Here is a 24,183-nt window from a genome sequence, read left to right as displayed (position 1 = left end):
ATTCTTACCTGATACTTTCTCTTATCTGAGTTACTTTATCCCTTAGTGTAAATTATTAGTGAGAGTTTTTCTTTGGAATGTTTTCACTTCATTAAAAGAAATAATCTTATTATGTACCTTCATGCACAAATATTTATGTATTGCCTTATGTCATTCCAGTTGTGTTTTGATTCTTATATTTGTGATGGTGACAAAATTTCCTCTATGGAAATTTGAAATCCTCTTTACCAATATTTCATTATTTGTTTAGAAAATATTTTACATAGTTTTAGCATGTTCTCCTTTTATACTTTTATACAGATTATTATTTTCTTTAAAGAACTTTATTTTGGAGATTTATGGTTGTCAAAGATTAGAAGAAATAAAAAACTTTGTTTCACATTGCTGGAAATATTCCCTTAAATGCTTAAATAAAATTTTGTATGGCAGAGTTTTTCTATTTTATATTAAAATGATTACATGTTTATCTTATCAAGGACTGTGAAGTTTATCTTTAATGTAAATATTAAGAGTAAAATATTGAGACTTTTAGCATTTCTCTTGTTTATAATATTTTATTCCAAATGCTGCTCTTTGAATCTAAAAAGGCAGTGTTACTAGAGAAATTAGGAAAATCCTTAGCATTCAATGCCCATTATTGGAGAACCTCTGATGAAGTTATACTCATGTTTATAGTGGTTATAATGTTTGAGAAAGTACCTTGAGGCAATGCTAGCAAGAACTCCTTCTTTAATTCCTTCAGGCTCATTCTCTTTTTCTAACTATGGCCAAGCCTTTCTTTTGGATTTTAGGTATTTTTTGAAGTTTATAAAACTCCTAACCTTTTAAAAATTTGTTTGTATTGAGTGCTAGGCATATAGATAATGATATGCTAAGTTCTCTATATGTGAAGAATAAAGACCCAGTCCTTGATCTATAGTTCATTTCAACAGACCTTTATTAAACATCTTTTCTGTATAAGGATACTGTGCTGAATATTATGCATACAAAGTTAAGGGGAAAAATATACAGTACTCTCAAGGACCTTATGATCTAGTAGGGGAAACACAACATGTACACACATGTAAATGTGGTAAGATATAAAGGTGTATTAAGGCAAATGAGAATTCCACAGTGCCATAAAATTTTTGAGTAAGAACAAGTAACTTTCAGCAAAGGTTCAGGGATATCTTCATAGAGGAAATGGCACTGAGTTAGGTTTTCAAGGAAGAGAAGGATTCCAAAAGACATTGATAAGGAAGGAATTCTTTCCTGTCACAATAGATAGTTTGCACACAAATGTATGGAGGTCTAAAAGTGCAGGATTATAGTAAACATCTGGTAGCCCTTTTTAACTAAAGCTTAGAGTATATGAAGAGTATGAGTATAAAATAAAGGTGAAAACTAGGTTGTGGTCAGTTTGTATTTGTCCCCTTTTAGCAAGCAGAGTTTATGTTTTATCCTACAGGAAAGTTTTTGAACTTCAAAGGAATTTCTTTAATCAGTCTTCTAAAAAACAGTAGGTAACAGTTACATTTTTTGGTAAGTAAAATATGTTTTACTTACATGTAATAAAGACTGAAAATATTGATTATAGCTACTAAAAAGTAAACACATGATCAGTTGAAATTTATTTTCATTTAAGAACTTTAATATTTGATTATGAAATGTTGGTGACTTTGGGCTTTAAAAAAAGCTTCCAGCAGAATATAAACTCTAAAAAGGCTTGGGATTTATAAACAGTTTCTTGAATAAAGACCTCACATTTAAAATACATAGAAAACTTTGTCAAATTTATAACAATATGAATCATTGCCCAGTTGATAAATGGTGAAAGGATATGAACAGGCAGTTTCTAAAGGAAGAAATCAAAGCTACATATAGTGATATAAAAATGCTTATAATTATTATTGATTAGAGAAATGCAAATTAAAACAATTTTGAGATATGATCTCACACTAATCAGTTGACTAAAATAATAGGAGAAAAATGACAAATATTGGAAGGGATATAGAAAAATTGGGACAATAATAACACTGTTAGTAGAATTGTAAACTGATCCACCCATTTTAAGGAGCCATCTGGATTGTTCCCAGAGAGTTATAAAACTATGTATTCAGGTGATCAGGTTAAAAAGAAAATAATCTAATATGTTCTACAATATTAATAGCAGCTTTTTTGTGGTAGCAAAGAATTGGAAATTGAGGTGATGCCCTTCATTTGGGGAATGGCTAAGTATATATGATTGCAACGAATACTACTGTGCTATAAGAAATGATGAGTAGGTTGATTTTAGGAAAACAGGGAAAAACTTATATGAAATTATGAAGAAGGAAAAGAGCAGAAGTAAGAGAAAATTATATATAGTAACAGCAGTATTGTTCGAAGGATAAATGTAAATGACTTAACTATTATGAGTTATATGAATATTCAAATCAGCTACAGAGAGCCCATGAAAGAAAATGTGATCCACCTCCAAAGAACGAACTAATATATGGAACTATGTAGTATATAGTTGCACATGTATATGTGCCAAATGTTGGCCTTCTCTAGTACAGGTTTGGGCAGCATGGAGGGAGAAAAATGGCTTAGAAATGTTAGAAAAAAATTAATAAATGAAAAAGGAAGAGAGACAAAGACAGAAATATATACATATATATACACACACACACACACACACACACATATATATATATATATATATTTCAGGTATGGTTCCAGTGGCAGAATGGTACTGTTTAGAAGAATACAGAGAGAATTATCAGGAGACTATTCATAAGGTGAAGAATTCTTTAATCAAGACAAGATACAAAGTAGTCCTCAATCCTGTAAAACTTCTTTTTGCTTCTGTAGTTACAGGTTACCAGAGAAGGGGGCAAAGAGTGCTAATAATCACACAATTTTTCGAGTATTTACTATGATGCATATGAGCAAGAAAGAACAATCTAAACATAATTCCAGCTTATGTGCCAATTTCTTTTGCAAAGGATAAAAAGGAATGGCTAAGTGGCGCAGTGGATAAAGCACCAGCCCTGAAGTCAGGAGGACTGAGTTCAAATGTGGCCTTAGACACTTAGCACTTCCTAGCTGTATGACCCTGAGCATGTCACTTAACTTCAGTTGCCTCAGAAAAAAAAAAAAAAAAAAAAAAAACCAACCAAAGGATAAAAAGATAGAGAGGTTCTATGAAGAGTTCATTAAGGCCTTAAGAATTAAATTAACATATATTTAGTATTCAAGAATGGCAGAAAAATATTTTGGAAATCTGATTCAGGATCAAAAATGAAAGAGACCAAAAATATAGATTATATGGAAACCTGCTGTTTATCGATCATGAAAGTTGTAAATACAAAATAACATCACAAAAATTGAAATTGCTTATATCTTGATAGGGTACAACTGGTTTTAGATGTGAGAGTCAAATCATCAGCTTGTTAGAGCAAAGGGCAAAGTCACTATCAGAAGAAAAGAGATATGAGGCCAGCACAACTAAAACTTCCTTAGCCTGATATTTAGGGGGAAAATGTCCCCCAGATGGAAAATTAATTTAAAAAATTGAAGCAAGTTTCCAAAAGCCTTAGTCCAGTTAATTCAGATCACCTTGAAAACATTCAGAGATAAAACAAAGGAAAAAATGCAGTTAATCTGTTGGCTTTTTTGCAAGTTATTTTCTCCATCTGTGACAGTGGAGCCATCACATTGGGACTATTAACATCCCCAGTCCCAGTCTGCTGCATAAGGAAATAAAAATGACATTAAAGAAAACAAAGATGAGAAGAACAACTAAACCCCAGTAAGCATACATAAAGGTCTCTTCTGAAGGCAATGCAACTTGAGGGTACCAACAACCTTATTTCTCAAAGTATATGAAAGAGATAAAGCTAACTAGACAACTGGGGAAAAAAATCACAGAGATATTACTACATAAAAAGGGCAATCAGAACTACTTTGCTATTACTGCAAAATCTTTGAAGATAATTTATACACATCTCAGGAACATTAATATTCTTAACATTAGAAAGAAAAATATTAGAAAGATATGTTAGTGTTCACAAATGATATTCTGTAGCAGACTACAATTTTAAATGTTCATTTGTAGATTACATTGTGCTTAGTTCAGTCTTGGAACAGGTAACAAAACTTCTAAAATGAATTCTGCAGTTATTCAAAGTACAGCCTAACCGTTTATAGAGGAAAAAGAGGGTGAGGAAAAAAAAATCTGCTGTCTAGACTATGATATACACTTAGATAATTTATTGACCTGGCCATTAATACAAGTAATGGAGATCAACAATAAGCTAGAAAGTCACAGAGCAGATTCACTTCAGATAGGGTGATGGACTTGGAATCAGGAAGACTCATTTTCATTTATTCAAATTTTAAAAAATTTTGATATTTTAAAATGATCAGGAGAAGGAAATGGAAAATGATTTTAGTATTTCTGCCAAGAAAATCTCAGATGGGTCACAAAAGGTCAGACACAACTGAAAAACAATTGAACAACAAAGGAGAATGACTTGTTATGTGAAAAATTCCACAGCATTCTCAGCAATTTCAAGTTTCTTCCTGAAACAATGGTGCACATCTTTTTAACAAAAGAAGGATATGTGAATCATGGAATAATAAGCTTTTCAAATAATAAAAATTGCAGGTCATTCAGAGTGTAATGGAATGTATAAATAGGCTATAACCATGAATTATTTGCTTAGAAATGGTGTAAAAGATATCTTTAAAAGAGATGCATATGTAATAAAACTGAGAAATAATAAATAATAATGGGTCTCTAATGCTATTCTCTTACCCTTGTAACATTAAAACACTTAGAGGAAGACCCTTTGTATATTGTTCTTTTTTTCTTTCCTTTTTTTTTTTTTTTTTCCTCCTCTGATGCTGGGGTTAAGTGACTTGCCCAGGGTCACACAGCTAGGAAGTGTTAAGTGTCTAAGATCATATTTGAACTCTGGTCCTCCTGAATTCAAGGCTGGTGCTCTATCCACTGTGCCACCTAGCTGCCTCCCTTTGTATATTGTATAAGTCTCTCTGAATTATATGTAGGAGGATAATGAACAAGAATCGCATAGGATGATAAGGTTTGAATGAATGCCAATTTGCATTGTACAGACATCAATGAAATCTGTTAAAAAATAATATTTTTTTCTTCCTATTGCTACAACTGTATGATTAAATAGTAATATTTTCCCCTCCTATTGCTACAGTTATATAATAAAGAAAATGATAAAAGGCAAGAAGGTTTAGAAAAGCCCCTTAAGTAATAATAATTATATGTTTGGTACCTAATTTTCTCATATTTACCCAAGAATACATTTGCATATCTTAGTCATTTTTACCATTAATTTCATTACTCATGTGCTATTATCTCACAAGAATGATAATTACTACTCTGTTGAACCTGATGTTTCAAAGAACATTTCTTTATGTATAAATAAGTATCCAGAATCAAAAAAACACTTATAGACCTCCTTAAATCAATTAGATTAAGTGAAATTTTCATGTCCTTTCTTTCAATTTGTTGATTTTTTTAATTAGAAAAAAAAAACTTTTTTTCCAGATCAAAAAATATTTCTAAAAATAACTTGAACTTTAATATGTTTAATTTTTGTTAATATTTTGCTAATTAAAACTCAAAGTAAAGAGAGTTATTAATAAAATAGAAAAAATCTCACCGCAGGAAATGAATAAGCAAATTTAACTAATTTACATTGGAGACAATATGAATTGTATTCCGGGGCACTATGCCCTATGATAGAGATAGGTAGTCCTAGGTAATAAATGAAGAGGGATCCTAAATACTAAGAAAGGAAAAAGTTCTGGAATCAGCTGTGATAAGGCTCAGACTGTATGTAGCCAGAGAGCTAGTTCTCAGTAAAAGCATCTATCTAGTCTAGCATGTAGAGAAATTAGCAAGGGAAGAATCCCAGACCTAATAGGAGACTACAATTCTGCCACTGTGAACCAACAGAGCTTTGCATCTTGCTGGAAGGGCCTGAATCTAGCAGCTGTTTACTTTTGTAGAGATGCAAATCTGGGCCAGGAATTTGCAGAGGTCAGCCCAGGGAGGGACAGAAATCAGACTGCTCTGGATCAGACCACTTCAAGACTGTGCTCAAACCCTCCATTTTGTAGCACTCACCCACCCAGCCCACTCCTCAATTGGTAGGTGCTAGGGCCTGTTCTTCTGAGATGCCCTCCCATTTAACCAGTATGTACTTTGTAAGTACATAATTGAACCTAATAAGAGCAGAATTTTTTTTTTTGTCTTAGTATTTTTCACAAGATATGTACTGGGTAATTAGGAAATAATTCAAAGAGGAAAACTAGAATTAAGAGGTATGAGGTGAGGCTTCTTATGGAAGGTAGGATTTTAATTGGGACTAAAGGAAGCTTTGCCAGTTAGTAGTGGAAGTGGAGGAAGTCTTCTCAGCATGAGGGATAGCCATAGTGAAAATTCAGAGCTGAAGGATGCATTATCTTGTTCTTATAACTGCCAAAAGACTAGTGTCATTCAATTGAAGAGAACATGTCAGGGAGTTATGTATTAGAAAACTATTTCCTTGTGTGTGTGTGTGTGTGTGTGTGTGTGTGTGTGTGTGTGTGTACACATTTCAGGGGCATCTAGATGGCATAGTGGATAGAGCACCAGCCTTGAAGTCAGGAAGACCTGAGTTCAAATCCAGCCTCAGATACTTCACATTCCTTAGCTGTGTGACCCTGAACAAGTCATTTAGCCCCAATTGCCTCAGCCAAAAAAAAATTATATAAATATGTATGTGTATGTATATATACACACACACACACACACACACACACACACACACACACACACACACATTTTATATTTGTAAATCTTATCTTCCCTAATAAGAATATAAGACACTAGAGGAGGAAGGATCTCTTTCAGTTTTTCAGTGTGATCAGAGTACCTTGCACCTAGCCTGTCACACTAAGTAGGCATTATAGAAATCTACAAAGTCCTTCCCCCACCTTCCTTTTCAGAAATATTAAGAAAGGATTTTCAAATTATTGTAAATTTGCAGACTTTGAGCTCATCTGAAAGATAAACTACTATCAGTCAGTTTTTAACTGTCATTTTTGAAACAAAGTACTGCTTTTTTCTCTTTAAGATTAGACCAGGAAGGATTCTTGCATCAATTAGGGTAAGAACTATATTGGGATAAGAAGCCCTTGAATGATCTACATAAAAAATTGTACTATTTTTCCCCATTCAGAAAAAGTCTCTTTTAATTTTGAATTAATGGAAGTGTTTCTTTTATTTCTTTTTGACCATGTAGAAAAAGGTAAACCTGCAGGGTGTAGGCAAAGAAGGGCTGAACAGGGTTTTTTGTTTTTTTTCTTAGTGATTAATTTTTTTGTTAAAGCTTTTTATTTTCAAAACATGCATGGGTAATTTTTCAACACTGGCCCTTGCAAAATCTTGTATTCCAAATTTTTCTCCCCTTCTCCCCATGGCAACTTCCCCAGATGACAAATAATCCAATATATGTTAAACATGTTAAAAATGTATGTTAAATCCAATATATAGTTACATATTTATACAATTATCTTGCTGCACAAGAGAAATCAGATCAAAAAAAATGAGAAAGAAAATAAAATGCAAGCAAACAATAACAAAAAGAATGAAAATGCTATGTTGGGATCCGTACTCAGTTCCCACAGTCCTCTCTCTGGATGTAGATGACTCTCTTCAGGACAAGATCATTGGAACTGTCCTGAATCATGTCATTGTTGAAAAGAGCCACATCCATCAGAATTGATCATTGTATAATTTTGTTGCCATATCCAATGATGATCTACTTCTGCTCATTTCACTCAGCATCAGTTCATGTAAGTCTCTCCAGACCTCTCTGAAATCATCCTGTTGATCATTTCTCATAAAACAATAATACTCCATAACATTCATATGGCATAACATATTTAGCCATTCTTTGATGGGCATCCACTCAATTTCCAGTTTCTTGCCTCTACAAAAAGGGATGGGACTTAAAGTTTTAGGAACAATTATTTAAGGATCTGCCAAAACTTAAGAGAAAGTTTTTTTTTGATCAAGAAAGCTGTCAACTGAACAATTACCTAAACTCTGAACCATTGCTCAATCTTTATTATGAAATATTCCTTGTTCTCAAAATGACATATTATTAGGAAGATTTGTCCAAGGACATGAGGAGACTGTCAAATTGGATTTTTTCAAAGCATAAAAATTCTTGGATTTAGAATAATCCAAATCAATTCAGAACAAACAGCATTTGTTTTTGGAAGACTTATACCTAAAACACAGAATTATAGAATTTCTTTCCATAGCACTTAATAAGTGTTTTGATAATTGACTGAATTTCATGATGCTGGTGACTTAATGCATTGATTCACATCTAGAAAAAAAAAATTTTTAAGACAGCAGGGGAGAAGCAAATGAATGATTTATATAAAGTAACCTATTTCTGTTAGTTATATATCAAATGTTAAGTACCTGATTAGGGAGGTTTTTAGGGATTTGAGCTCTCAACTCTATTTAGGTAACTATTTACTATATGTATGATACCATGACTTCATTTCCCCAATATGTCAGATAAGAAAGCTTAATTCTAGGTTGAGCATCCAGGAGGTGCAATCAGAACAATGAGTTGACTCAAAAAACCCCAAACTTTCCAAAAAATTTTTAGAAAGCAGTAATCAAAAAGGCCAACACTATAAAATTATTTATGAAATTTAAGACTTATTTAAGAAATCTCTAATAACATATAAATATACAAGACCAAAAGCCATTCCCAAACAAATAATTGGTCAAAGGATATGAACAAATACTTCTCAAAAGACAAATTGAAAACTATTACAATAATATGAAAGATTGCTTTAAATCACTAACTAATAAGAGAATTATAAATCAAAACAGTCAGAGTTATTATACTCAGCAAATTTGCAAAAATAACAAAGGATGGGAATAATCAATTTTGGAGAGGCTATTGAAAGGCAGTCTGACTAGCTCTTGACAAAGTTGTGGGGGAATCTAGATGGTGCAGTGAATAGAGCACAATTCCTGAAGTCAGGAGAACCTGAGTTCAAATCTGCCCTCAGACACTTCGTATTTATTAGCTGTGTGACCCTGGTCTTCAGTTAGTCCCAAGTGCCTAAGCAAAAAACAAAAAAAGACAGTCATGAATTGGTAGAAGCATTTGGAAAACAATTTGGAATCATAATTTTTTTAAGTGACTAAAATGTTTTATATGCTTTGATTCAGAAATCTAACAGAGAGTTATATAGTCCAAGGAGATCCAAGACAGAATGTTTTCACTAATGACAGAATATTTATAGCAATTTTTTTAATGTTACAAAAAACTAGAAACAAAATAGCTGCTCACAGCATGGGGAAACCTAAAAAAACAAACAAACAAACAAAAAAAAAAACTGGGATCTTTCACTGTATTGATACATTATTACCTCACATGAAATTAAGAATATAAAGAATTTATTGAAAACCATGAACTGATGCAGATAGAAGTCATTAAAATCCTGAAAACAATATACAGTAAATCAACAATATAAATGGAAAGAACAATGAAAGGTCCCTTTAAATGGGCAGGCACAGCGCAACAAAAGATTTGAGTGGCCCAAAAGTAATCTCTGTGGATATAGGACTGCCCTGTGGGTGGGATCCTGTCCATATTGAGATATCTTCTTAATGGGTGATAGCTCTCTCGCTGGTTGGCTGTGTGTGTGACGTCACAGGCCCTTTATAAGCCCACTGCAGACAGCAGTCGCACTCTTTAACCTGGCTCCCTAGCCTGGGTGGCCAAGCCAAGCTGATGGATAGCTGAGAGAGGTAAGAAGTCTGGTAGTGAATACGTGGCTCTTCAGATCAGGGAGCTGACAATTATGTGAGTAGGTATAATAAAGGCTTTTAAGATTACACATGGCTGTTCTTAAGTACGCTACCGGTTATTAAACTATAGATTCAAGAAATTGTGGCCAGAGACCTTTGAAGGCCTCAGAGGAGGGGAGCCGGGTAGAGTTGACACTGCAGAGGTCAGTGGTCAAAGGTACTCTTTTGGGCATAGGGTAGACTAGTAATTGTAACTGCCAGGAAGGCATGTAACAGAAGAATAACAGCCAAAAATGCCACTGCATAATCATAATGACCAAGCTTGGCCCTAGTGGATGAGAAAATGTACTTCATTTCTTTGTAAGAATAGGGATATGATACATATAATGTCACAAACTCAGTTGAGGTCAATTTTTTTGAACTGATTTTATCCTCCTTTATTTCTTTTTTATACTTTGTAACAAGTGCAAAAAGGCCTACAGATGAGTCTCTCATGGTGAAATATTGAGAGGACATGGACAAGAGGAACACAGGATGGATAGGCATGGGCAGATTGGGATCTCAATTAGAAGAAATGGATATTTTTTTAAGTTAAGACACTGGATGTTTTCTCCCACTACCTCACTTCTCTCTTTTGAAATCCCAGATTTCTTTCCAGACTCAACTCAAGGATAGATTTTGCACAGTGCCTTTCTTGGGGACTTCAGTACCAGTGCTTTCCCCTCCAAGGTTGTCTGTTATTTACTTTATATTCTAAATAGCAGCTAGCATTTCTATAGTAATTTAAGTTTTGAAAACTATTCTACAAATATTTTCTTTTATCCTTGTAATGTTCTGTTGTCTCCAGAAACTGCCAATTGCTCTCTGGGAGGAGATCTGCTGTCTCAACTCAATCTCCCAGTCAGACTCTTCTTCCTGTAGAAAGCCATCTCAACTCTGACTTAGAGTAGATTCCCTCTCTGGGCCCAGTGTTGTCTCTTTTATCCTCCCAGAGAAGGGGCGTGTGAGAACTCAAGGGCTTATGGGAAAATTACTTCAACCAATGAACTTGCTTATTTTAAAGGTTCTGTAAACTCCTTTTTATATGTAAACTTCTCCTCAGAAGTTCAAAGGGGTTAACTCCCCTTAAAGGCCGGAACCAAAGGTGTGAACTAGAGAATTGTTAAGTACTAACTTAGCACTTAGTTAGAACCTAACATATCCTTATCATACTTTAGAAAGATGTTATTATTTACCGTCCCTGACAGATGAGGAAACTGAGTCCTATAGAGATTTAAGTTACTTGCCTAAAAGTAATCCAGCATGTTAAGTATCTGAAGCCAAATTTAAGATAGGTTTTCCTGGATCCTGGTCTAATACTCTATCTAGCTACTATCGAATTACCTCTGCTTTTCATATGAGAGACATTTTGGGGCAGTGAATAGATTCAAGTTAACAAGCATTTATCAAGTACCTGTTAAATTTTAAGTTCTGTGTTGGGTGTTTAGAATACAAAGAAATGCAAACAACAGTTCCTGCATTCAGGGCATCTAGGTAGTACAGTGGGTATAATCCTGGGTCAGGATATCTGAGCTGTCTTATTATGATGAAGAAAACAGTTCATGAACAATTATATATAAATAAGATGCCCTCATAACTATACAACTTATATATGTGATAAATTGAAGATTATAATGGAGGGAAAAATTAGCTTTAAGAAAAGCTGGGAAAGGCTACTTTCAGAAAGTTAGGTTTTTAATGAGATTTGAAGAAGTAAGGGAAGACAGGAAGTACAAATAAGAACATTCCAGTCATGGAGAACAGCCTGTGAAGATGCACTAAGCAGGGAGATGGAGCATCTTGTGCAGGGAACAGCAAGGAAGCCAGAATCTTACTGGACTGAAGCATATCTGGAAAGAGATGTAAAATAGTTTACATTTATCCATCACTTAATGTGAGTGGGAATGGTGCTATTAACTCATCTGATCTTCACAACCAATCTGGGAGACAGATCTGTTAGTATCCCTTTTTTACAGGTGAGGAAACAAAGATATTCAAGTGCAATGGCTCATCCTGGATCACATAGCAATAAGTATCTGGAGCTGAATTTGAAGTCAGATTTTTCTTACTTGAGGCCTGGTATTCTATGCACTGAGTCACCTAGCTGACCTAATCTAGTATATAAAAAAAAAAATTTGATAGGCAGATAAGGATCAGATTATGAAAGGTTTTCAAAGCCCAACAGAAGGGAACAGGTAGATAACACTGTGGATAGAATACCAGGCCTAGAGTAAGGAAGACATGAGTTGAGATCCAGCCTGAGATATTTGATACCTGTTAGCTGTGTGATTCTGGGTAAGTCACTTAAACCACTTTCTCCCCCTACACTCCCATACACCAAACATACCAAACAGAGGATTTTGTATTTGCTCTAGAGGCAATTAGAAGCCACCAAAACTTGCTAAATAGAGAGGATAGCATGGTCAGATTTGTAGTTGAAGATAAAATAAAGATCATTTTGATAGCTGAATGGAAAATGGACTGGAATTGGGAAGAGACTTAAGGGAAGAGACCAAACTAACAGGCTATTAGAATAGTACAGGCGTTAAGTGATGAGCACCTCTACTAAGATGGAGATAGTGTCAAAAGAGAAAAGGGGGCATATATAGGAGAGATAGAAGTATTAGAAATTGGTAAGTGATTGGATATGAGTGGGATAAGAGAGTGAAAAGTGCAGGGCTAATGCCTAAATTGACAATTGGTGTGTCTACTTCCTCTCCTTTCACTCTCTTGTTTCTGATCTAATAAGATCAGAATTCAATGAAAATTGGTGATTCCCTGGAGAATAACAAGGAAGTTGGGAAGAGGAGAAGTTTTGTTAAGGTGGGGAAGACAATGAATTCAATTTTGAACATGGGTTCAGGACTGAAGATCTGGGAAAAAAAAGTGGAGATGGATCAGTAGATTTGAAAATGATCTGCTTAGTAATGATAACTGAATTCATTTCAGTTGTTGAGGGAGTTATTGAGATCCCTATACAAAATATTATAGAGGGAGAAGAGACAAAGCTAGATGAGGAAATGGTTGACACTGTCATAGGTTGTATGTAGACAGAGAGGATGACGATTTGTAATGTTCTCTTCTCTAAAATGTAATCGTTCTCTGGGAGCAGATTTCTTGGGAAACTTCTGGAGGCAGACTTAGTTTCAGTTCAGAATAATCACTCCAGGGGCCAGGAATTAAAGCCCAAATCCTTTATTTTCTCCTTCAAAGTCTTGAATCTTTTCCTGGGTCCTGGTTAGCTTTCTTAGAGGCCTATCTCTCTCCTTAGTTCCAAGAACTCTTGCTGCTAGTCCTTTGTCTCTGCCAGCTTCAGCCTCTCATCTTGCCAATGTCTCCAGCCAGCATAAAGGTGGAAGTTAGAATAAATCTTGACTCCTCCTCCAAGAGTGGGCTTGTGGGCTTCTGACTTGTGAATCTCCCAGAAGTCCAAGAGTGGGCTTGTCCTCTAGTAGGCTTGTGAACTCCTTATATATTCTCTCTAAAGATGTGAAGTCTAATGTGTGAACTCCTTTAAAGATGTGAACTAAGTACATAAGCATTAGTACCTTGTTTCAAGTTCTGGCCCATAATAATGATTGAGAAAAAGAGTTCATTAGATTTGACAATCAAGAGATCATTTGGTTTAAATTGATAAAATCTGAGTTTAGACTGCAGAAGGTTTAGAAAAGAGTGAAAAGAAAGGAAATGTAGACACTAATTAGAGGCAACTTTCTCAAGGAACTGAATCACACACAAAAAAAAATATGATATAGGCTGATAGTGGAAATTCAAGTACAGGTTTTTTGAGAATGACGGAGACATGAGAGTGTGAGGAAGCAGCCAAGAGAGAGGAAGAGAATAAATTAATGAATTAATTTAATAATATTTAATTTAACAATAATTTAATAAATTAATAAATTTAATTCCATAATCAAGTGCCTAGTATGTGCCTATGATACAAATCAGAAAGAGAAAGACAGTATGCTGTCAAGGAGCATACAGTTTAGTAGGGGAAGACAACACAGAAAAACGAAGTTGAAAAATGAAGAGAAGAGGCAATGCCACGGGGGTATATAATGTACTTTGATGTTGAAAACAAGCAGAGTGGCTGATAGAAAGTGGAGAGTTAGATGGAATGTTTAGAGCCCTCTAAAAAGGAAAGCTTTAAGGGGAATTTAGTGCTACCCCCTCCAATCTTCCATTCAGAGGAGAGAGGTGACTAAGTGCTGGGTAGCAAAACTGAATCAGTCAGTGCAATGATGCAATTTCAGGTGATGATCATATCCTGCATGGATCATGATGTTGAAGTAGAAAAACCAAGCAGAGCTGCTGATGGAAAATGCAAAGTAGAATGATAGAAATAGCAGTTTGCTGGAAAAGATGAATGGGATAGGATGGCATTGGAAATATGTATGTATAGATAGATAGATAGATAGATAGATAGATAGATAGATAGATAGATAGATAGATAGATAACTACACATAGAGGGGTTGTTGGCAAAGAGAAGGGTTGTCCTTTCATGTGAGTCAGGGAATAAAAGAAGAGATAATAGGAAAAAACTTCTGAATGATGTGAAGAGGAGGGAAGAAGATCTCAGTAAATGGCCTCAGTTGTTTTTTTTTTTTTTCAGTGAAATGTGAAGCAAGATTCCATCAGCTGAGACGGTGGGGGGCAAGGTGTCTATGGGAAGTTTGAGTGGGATGGTGAATCACTCAGGAAGATATAAAAGGATTGTCTTACTACAATGAAAATCCAATTGAGATTGTGCAACATAAATTTGTAGTGAATTCAGTTAGCATGGTTTGTTCAGTAGCACATGAATAGGAAAAGGTGGGAGTAATCCAAGACAGGGGCTTGGCAAAGCATAATAGGAGAAGGAGCAAGCAACTGCAAAGTATAAGATTTTGTGCAGGTGAATTGGTTCACCAAGTTTGATATAAGAAAGGGCAAAGAATATAGACAGTGCTTTAGTGATAGTCTAAGTAAGAATTGAGAGACAAAGGAACTGGAGTCATAGTAAGAACAGGATTAAAGAAATTATAAAGCAAAGGGAATAGTGGAATGACAACAGATTATAATCATATAAAGGAATTTCAGAGTTTGTGAAGGTGAAAATGGAACTCCTGTGGATGATGCCTTATCAAAAGCATGACTGTTTCTAGCTCGTTGAAGTGGTAGGTCATGGGAAATGAATTTAACTGCTCCTCCACTCTTATATAGCCAGCATTCCTCATGTAAGATTGTCTATCTTCCATCTATGTGCTTTTGTACTAGCTATCCCCTAAGACTGGAATGTACTATCTCCTTACCTTTGCCTTTTAGAATCTCTCTTTTCATTCAGGAACCATTTTACATAAGCTTTTTTGGATTTTTCCTCTATCCTCAATTTCTAGAGTCCTCCTTTTGAAACTCTATAGTGTGTAAGTCTGTGTATATATCTGCCTTAATTTTATACTCACACTGCATGTTTTTCTATGTATATGTCTTTGCATTAGAATGTAAGCTCATTGCAAGTAGGAATTGTTACATTCTTTTTTAAAGTTACAGTTTTTGTACATACTTTGTAATAGTTCCTGGTACATAGTAGGCATTTAATAGATGTTTGTTGTTTGAATATTTAAGGAAGGAATGATTAAGGGGATAATCTGGAGAAGATAGGAAGGGAAAGGATCAAAAGCATATGTAGAGGTATGGGTAAACAGTAAATATTTTAACATCTTTCTTCTACATGATCTAAGAAGTCATGATAATATAAAATCTCAAAATACCTTGGAAAAGGAAGAGTGCTAAAAGTTATAACAGAATATGCCAATGACAAATTTATCTCAGTTCATAATTTTATTGGATTCTACTTGGTCATAATTTCCAGTTTGTGTTGCTTCATGTATTCTTCCTAGATTAGTCACTACCTAAAAGTTACTAAAAGTTTTTTTTTTATTATTATTAACTTTTTATTGACAGAACATATGCTTGGGTTTTTTGTTGTTTTTTTTTACATTATCGCTTGCACTCACTTCTGTTCCGATTTTTCCTTTCCCTCTCTCCACCCCCTCCTCTAGAGGGGAAGCAGTCTTATACATGTTAAATATGTTATAGTATAATCTAGAGACTATATATATATGTGTAGGATCATACAGTTCTCTTGTTACACAGGGAGAATTAGAAGGTAAAAAATGATCTGGGAAGAAAAACGAAAATGCAAACAGTTTACACTCATTTCCCAGTGTTCCTTTTCTGGGTGTAGCTGATTCTGTCCATCATTGATCAATTGGAACTAAATTAGATCTTCTCTTTGTTGAAGATATCCACTTCCATCAGAATTGATCCTCATATAGTATTGTTGTTGAAGTATATAATGATCTCCTATTTCTGCTCATTTCACTCAGCATCAGTTCATGTAAGTCTCTCCAAACTTCTCTGTATTCATCCTGCTGGTCATTTCTTACAGAACAATAATATTCCATAATATTCATATACCACAATTTACCCAATCATTCTCTAATTGATGGGCATCCATTCATTTTCCAGTTTCTAGCCACTATAAACATTTTGGGACATACAGGTCCCTTTCCCCTCTTTAGTATTTCTTTAGTATAAGCCCAGTAGTGGCACTGCTGGGTTCAAAGGGTATGCACAGTTTGATAACTTTTTGGGTATAATTCCAGATTGCTCTCCAGAATGGATTAGTTCACAACTCCACCAGCAATGCATCAATATCCCATTTTCCCGCATCTCCTCCAACATTCATCATTATTTTTTCCTGTCATCTTAGCCAATCTGACAGGTATGTAGTGATATCTCAGAGTTGTCTTAATTTGCATTTCTCTGATCAGTAGTGATTTGGAACACTTTTTTATATGAGTGGAAATAGTTTCAATTTCATCATCTGAAAATTGTGTGTTCATTTCCTTTGACCATTTATCAATTGGAGAATGGCTTGATTTCTTATACATTAGAGTCAATTCTCTATATATTTTGGAAATGAGGCCTTTATCAGAACCCTTAACTGTAAAAATGTTTTCCCAGTTTGTTGCTTTTCTTCTAATTTTGTCTATATTAGTTTTGTTTTTCATTTGATATGATTATATCAAAAATTTTGATTAAAATTTTCTATTTTGGGATCAATAATGATCTCTAGTTCTTCTTTGGTCACAAATTCCTTCCTCCTCCATAAGTCTGAGAGGTAAACTATCCTATGTTCCTCTAATTTATTTATGATCTCGTTCTTTATGCCTAAATCATAGACACATTTTGATCTTATCTTGATATATGTTGTTAAGTATGGGTCCATGCCTAATTTCTGCCATACTAATTTCCAGTTTTCCCATCAGTTTTTGTCAAATAGTGAATTCTTATTCCAAAAGTTAGGATCTTTGGGTTTGTCAAACACTAGATTGCTATAGTTATTGACTATTTTGTCTTGTGAACCTAACATATTCCATTGATCAACTAATCTATTTCTTAGCCAATACCAAATGGTTTTGGTAACTGCTGCTTTATAATATAGTTTTAGATCAGGTACAGCTAGGTCACTTTCATTTGATTTTTTTTTTCATTAATTCCCTTGAAATTCTCAACTTTTTGTTCCATATGAATTTTGTTGTTATTTTTTCTAGGTCATTAAAATAGTTTCTTGAGAGTCTGATTGGTAGGGCACTAAATAAATAGATTAGTTTAGAGGGAGTATTGGCATCTTTTTTATATTTGCTTGGCCTATCTAAGAGCTCTTAATATTTTTCCAGTTATTTAAATCTGACTTTATTTGTGTGGAAAGTGTTTTGTAGTTTTGCTCATATAATTCCTGACTTTCCTTTGGTAGATAGATTCCCAAATATTTTATGCTTTTGACCAGGAGTTCTCAAACTACGGCCTTCGGGCCAGATGTGGCCCCCTGAGGACGTTTATGCAGCCTGCCGAGTTATGGCAAATGGGCTGAGGGGCGGAGAAAGAGTGAGTTTGGTTTTTTTTTTTTTTTTTTTTTGCTATAGTCCGGCCCTCCAACAGTCTGAGGGACAGTGAACTGGCCCCCTATTTAAAAAGTTTGAGAACCATTACAAGTATTGACAGTTATTTTGAATGGAATTCTCTTTGTATTTCTTGCTGTTAGATTTTGTTGGTGATATATAAAAATTCTGAAGTTTTATGTGGATTTATTTTGTATCCTGCAACTTTGCTAAAATTATGAATTATTTCTAATAGCTTCATATCATCTGCAAAGAGTGATGGTTTGGTTTCCTCGTTACCTACTCTAATTCCTTTAATCTCTTTCTCGACTCTTATTGCCAAGGCTAGCATTTCTAATACAATATTGAATAGTAATGATGATAGTGGGCAACCTTGTTTCACTTCTGATCTTAATGGGAAAGGTTCCAGTTTTCCCCCATTACAGATGATGCTTACTGAAGGTTTTAAATATATGCTCCTGACTATTTTAAGGAAAAGTCCATTTATTCCTATCCTCTCTAGAGTTTTTATTAGGAATGGATGTTGGATTTTATCAAATGCTTTTTCTGCATCTATTGAAATGATCATTTTTTTTGTTAATTTGGTGATTGATATAGTCAATTATGCTAATAGTTTTCCTACTATTAACCAGCCCTGCATTCCTGGTATAAATCCTACTTGGTCATAGAGTATTATCCTGGGGATGATTTTCTGTAATCTTTTTGCTAATAGTTTATTTAAGATTTTAGCATCAATATTCATTTGGCAGATTGGTTTATAATTTTCTTTCTCTGTTTTCAATCTGGCTTAGGTATCGGTACCATGTCTGTGTCAAAAAAGGAATTTGGTAGGACTCCTTCAATCCCCTATTTTTTCAAATAGTTTATATAACATTGGAGTTAATTGTTCTTTAAATGTTTGGTAGAATTCTCTTGTAAAACCATCTGGTTACCAAAAGTTTTAGTGGTTCTTTTGGAAGATAAAAATAAATTAAACAGGGATATCAGCATCGAGAGAGAGATAAGCAACACCAACAAGTTAGCCAACAAAAGCTATTTAATATTCCAGCATGAATGTTCAAAGCCTATAAAATTTGTATTCTATTAATATAAAGAGACTGTGTAAAAAAATAAAACTTAAAAACTTAGATTTAGAGTGGGAAACTACATAGTCCAATTCCCTTGTTCTATTATTTTATTTTATTTTTTGAGGCAATTATGGTTAATGACTTGCTCAGTCATTGCCAGGAAGAGTTAAGTTTAGTCTGAGGTCAAACTTGAACTTGGGTCCTCCTGACTTCAGGGCTGGTGCTCTATCCTCTACACCAAGTAGCTGTCCCTTTTATTATTATCAAAACTGATAGTTTTACAGGAAAATGACATCCAAAGATACTAAATGAATCACCAGTAATTAAAAATACCATCTTAAAAGTATTTTGTGCTTTTCAAAGTAATTAAATAGTTATATAATTTGGCCAAATATTGAACTTTTAAAGTAATTCCTTTTGTTTTTTATTGTAAAAACTTTGTTTTGCGGATATGTTGCTTATTTTAGAGGATTAACCTTAGTTTTGCCAAGTATATAATCATAAAATTCAAGAATTTCAAGATATACATATATACTTTTCATTCTGCTCTGGAATAATTATAATTATTTTTTAAGTTTTTCTTATGTTGAGCTAAAATCCATCTCCCTGAAACTCTTACCCACTGATTTTATTTCTGTCCTTAGAAAACAGTCCATTCAAACACTTGAAAATTGCTACTGTGTTGAAGAAAGCTGGTAAATACAACTTTGTTTCTTCAGACTAAAGATTCCTAATTTCTTCACCAGTTAGAATTCACAATTGATTACATAGAGAACTGTTTTCCTTTGATAGGGCTATTTAATATAACTTAAGATGCCATAAGTTTTTTTGGCTGCTAAATTACACTTCTAAATGATATTAAGCCTTAAAATTTCTGGGTCTTTTTCACAGTGGCTGGTTTCTATCTATCTTCCTATTATTGCAACTATACAGCTAATTTTTTTAAAACCAAACTTCCTATCTATAAAATTTTATTTTATTCACACAGTCCCATCATTCTGCTTTGCTAACATCCTTTTGAATCCTCCTTCTAGCCTAACTAATCCTTCAAGTTTGTGTCTTCTTCAAATATGTGAAGTAGGCCATTTCTCCTTTATTTCAAGGTATTAATAAAAATGAGGAACAGAGTAGTATCATGAATGCTGTCATATTGTGGCACTCAATTAGAAACTTTCCTGGGTGATATAAAAGCATTAATCACAACCTTTCCATCTAGCCACTCTGACTTCTAGAAACTTTGTATATATCTGTCTCCTTCTAAAACTACTTCAGAAACTTAGCTCGATAAGAATATGTAAATTACAATTCTTTGGTCTAGTCAATTTCACATCCAAAAACTTGACATGTAGTATTTCATAGCGTTAGCATTAATACATTTTATATCTGTGATAACTCATGCTATTTTTACTAAATTGAACATTTGTACTGGGGTTGTAATGTTTACTGACACTTTGTAGGTTTAAGTTTGCAAAGTGTTAAAATCTATAATTTCTTCAACTATAATTTGCCTCTATTTCAGAATGTTGATTTTTTAAAAGGCTTTATGATTTAAATAGCTAAATTTTTCATTGCTGTCATTAATACAGAGCTTAGCAGGCTTTTCTGTTTTTATCCTTAAAAAAAGAAAAACTAGAAAAATAAACATTAAGGAATAATGTCCTAAAAGATCAAGATAAAAAACAATCAGCTAGATATGATTCTTAATATCATTTGGTACTTTCCTTTTAACTATTTCTAATTGCCTCTAAATTCAACTCTGATTTTTTTCCAGGCTTATAAACAACACTTTTTTGAGTTGAAAGTTCTCTGGGTGTGGTATCTTGATTCCAGTGCTCTAAGTTTCAGGGCAGAGTGCCATCAATAGCTCTTGTTTACTTTTCTAATTTGCAGAAGATATCTTTCTTTCACTGTATTTGTATCCCCAGGACTTAATATAATGACTGGTACATAATGTATCTTTAATAAATATTTGTTGGAAACTGGGAAAACATTTTTACAGTTAAATGTTCTGATAAAGGCCTCATTTCCAAAATATATAGAGAATTGACTCTAATTTATAAGAAATCAAGCCATTCTTTAATTGATAAGTGGTCAAAGGATATAAACAGACAATTTTCAGATGATGAAATTGAAACTATTTCTACTCATATGAAAGTGTTCCAAATCACTATTGATCAGAGAAATACAAATTAAGACAACTATGAGATACCACTACACACCTGTCAGATTGGCTAGAATGACAGGGAAAGATAATGATGAATGTTGAAGGGGTTGTGGGAAAACTGGGACACTGATACATTGTTGGTAAAGTTGTGAACTGATCCAACCATTCTGGAGAGCAATCTGCAATTATACCCAAAAAAGTTATCAAACTGTGCATTCCCTTTGAACCAGCAATGTTACTACTGGGCTTATATCCTAAAGAAGGGAAAGGGACCTGTATGTGCCAAAATGTTTGTGGAAGCTTTTTTTGTAGTGGCTAGAAACTAGAAAAGGAATGGATGTTCATGGATTGGAGAATGTTTGGGTAAATTGTGGTATCTGAATGTTATGGAATATTATTGTTCTGTAAGAAATGACCAGCAGGATGAATACAGAGAGGCTCGAAGGGGACTTACATGACCTGATGCTAAGTGAAATGAGCAGAACCGGGAGATCATTATATACTTCAACAAAAATACTGTATGAGGATGTATTTTGATGGAGGTGGATATTTTCGACAAAGAGAAGATCTAATTCAGTTCCAATTGATCAATGATGGACAGAATCATCTATACCCAGAGAAGGAGCACTGGAAAATTAGTGTGAATTGTTTGCATTTTTGTTTTTCTTCCCAGGTTATTTTTACCTTCTGAATCCAATTCTTCTTGTGCAACAAGCCAACTATACAGTTATGCACACATATATTGTATCTAGGAATACTATAACATATTTAACATGTATAAGACTGATTGCCATTTAAGGGAGAGGGTGGAGAGAGGGAAGGGAAAAGTCAGAACAGAAGTGAGTACAAGGGATAATGTTGCAAAAAAATTACCCAAGCATATGTTCTGTCGATAAAAAGATATAATAAAAAACAAATAAATAAATAAATATTTGTTGGTTTGCTGATCATAGTCTCAACCACTCCATTGAACTTAATCATTGTGTTAAAGCTGATTAAATTAGGAAATGGTGAAGCTTCTCTGTAACTAATTTTCTGTTTCATGTCCTGAAACCAAAAGGAGAACACAATTAGTTATGAATGATACCAATGGTCTGCTAAAACCATGTCTTTTTTCTAATGAAAAAAGCATTTTTTGCTGCTTGACTCACTTCTAGTATCTCTTTTTTATTCTTAAAGTGATTTTTACTTATTTTTTTAACATCAACTTTGTTTAAAAAAAAAAAAAAAAAGGCCCATTAGTAGCTGGCTCCAGTTTAAACTGATCTCTTTTGAAGGAATTGTTTATTGCCTCTTTATGGTCACTAATTCTCCCATTTCTGCAATCTGTTTATTAGTTATTGACAGAATTTTTGATTTTTTTATTTACAATTGAAGGAAGGGGAGAAGCTAGGGCAAATCTAAGCATAAACCAGAGCTAGAACCTGCACTGCCAGAAAGAAAGAGCTAGAAGAGGAGCAACCAAAGTGACCACACCTATACTGGCAACAGTTGCTCCAGTAAGGGTTCTCAACTCTGCCTGTTGGTTTTCCTCCTAGGACTGACCCAACTACTGATGCTAAAGAGTGCCCATAAAGTGGGTGAACTCTCTTTTACTAAAGGTGATTGCATTGATGAAAAGAAGGAAGAGGAAATGATGATGACAAATAAGATGATTCCAGAGTGAAGGAAGACAATGGGATACTATTCTTGAATAACGATACTGTTGTTGGAATTCTATCCTCCATGGTGTGGTCATTATAAGCAGTTTGTTCCAATATTTTAAAAAATAGTTGAGACCTTTCAGGAGAAAATGATTCTCCTACACCTGTTGTTAAATTTGATGGAACATTATTATCTATATTAGCTAATCACTAGGATGTAAAAAGCTATTCTACCATCAAGGGGCAGGCAGTGGATTATGATGATCCAAGAACAGAAGATGACATTGTTGCTAAAGTCAAAAAGATTTCCCAACACAATTAGACTCCTTCATCTGAAGTGACCCCCATGCTTACTAAGGATAACTTTGATGAAATAATGAATGATGAAGACATCATTTTGGTGACATTCTGTGTTCCTTGGTATGGACACTGGAAGAAACTTGTCCTGGAATATGGGAAAATTGAACATTTGTTTATAAGAAAGTATAGGTACTTTGTACCCGTTCCCATGGCTAAAGTAGACACCATTGCAAAAACAGACCCACAAGATTTAATGTCACTGGATATCTAGCTGAAGATCTTTGGCAAGCACAAAGCTTTTGATTACAATAGCCCATGAGAAAAAAAAATAGGACTGTATTGCACAATTTAATATTTTGGATCTCTATCCAAAGAATTCTGACTGTGAAGCAAGTTTAAGAATTCTTAATGGATAGAAGTGTTATCATTATCACTGACATCTTCAAAGGTACTGATAACCAAGCTTACCAGCTATATCAGGATACTATTAACAACATGAAAACTACAAATTTCATCATACCTTCAACAGTGAAGCTGTAAAATTCCTAAAAATATCTTCTAAAAAGTTGATTGTGATGCAGCCAGAAAAGATTTCCCCTCTAAATACGATCCAAAACATCAATATTTTAGATTTTCAGGAATCCACTGAAGGAGCTCTTGTCAAGTATAATGTGGTATAAAGTATGTTATGCCATTAGATGGCCATAGAACAACTTTCAGTGGGGCTAATACATATGCTAAACATCCTTTAATGATTGTCAGTTATACTGTGGGCTTCAGTTTTGACTGTAGAGTTGCTACTTAGTTTTGGAGGAACAAAATCTTAGAAGTTGCTAAGGGCTTCCCTGGATATATACTTGCTGTTACTAAACAGAATGACTATTTTTCTTTCTTTTTTTTCCCTTTCTCTCTCTCTCTCTCTCTCTCTCTCTCTCTCTCTCTCTCTCTCTCTCTCTCTCTCTCTCTCTCTCTCTTTTATTATTATAGCTTTTTATTTACAAGATATATGCATGGGTAATTTTATAGCACTGACAATTGCCAAGACTTTTGTTCCAATTTTTCTCCTCCTTTCCCCCCCCCCCCAAGATGGCAGGTTGACCAATACATGTTATATATGTTAAAGTATAAATTAAATACAATATATGTATACATGTCCAAATAGTGATTTTGCTGTACAAAAATAATCAGACT

At 34.1% G+C, this 24,183-nt stretch overlaps 1 protein-coding gene and 2 pseudogenes across 9 annotated transcripts in view; all 3 read left to right on the top strand.

Annotated features, from left to right (window-relative positions):
• Positions 1-24,183, top strand: part of ANKRD12 (ankyrin repeat domain 12) — a 168,677-nt gene that overhangs the window by 71,944 nt on the left and 72,550 nt on the right. The gene's annotated exons all lie outside the window — the stretch shown is intronic.
• On the top strand, positions 14,113-23,494 carry LOC141552209 (protein disulfide-isomerase A4 pseudogene; annotated as a pseudogene).
• Positions 23,308-24,010, top strand: LOC141552208 (protein disulfide-isomerase A4 pseudogene; annotated as a pseudogene).

Source organism: Sminthopsis crassicaudata, chromosome 1 (genome assembly GCF_048593235.1).
Source record: "Sminthopsis crassicaudata isolate SCR6 chromosome 1, ASM4859323v1, whole genome shotgun sequence".
Classification (NCBI taxonomy): domain Eukaryota; kingdom Metazoa; phylum Chordata; class Mammalia; order Dasyuromorphia; family Dasyuridae; genus Sminthopsis; species Sminthopsis crassicaudata.
The sequence above is the reverse complement of the archived record's forward strand: the minus strand, read 5'-3'. Positions and strand labels throughout refer to the sequence as shown.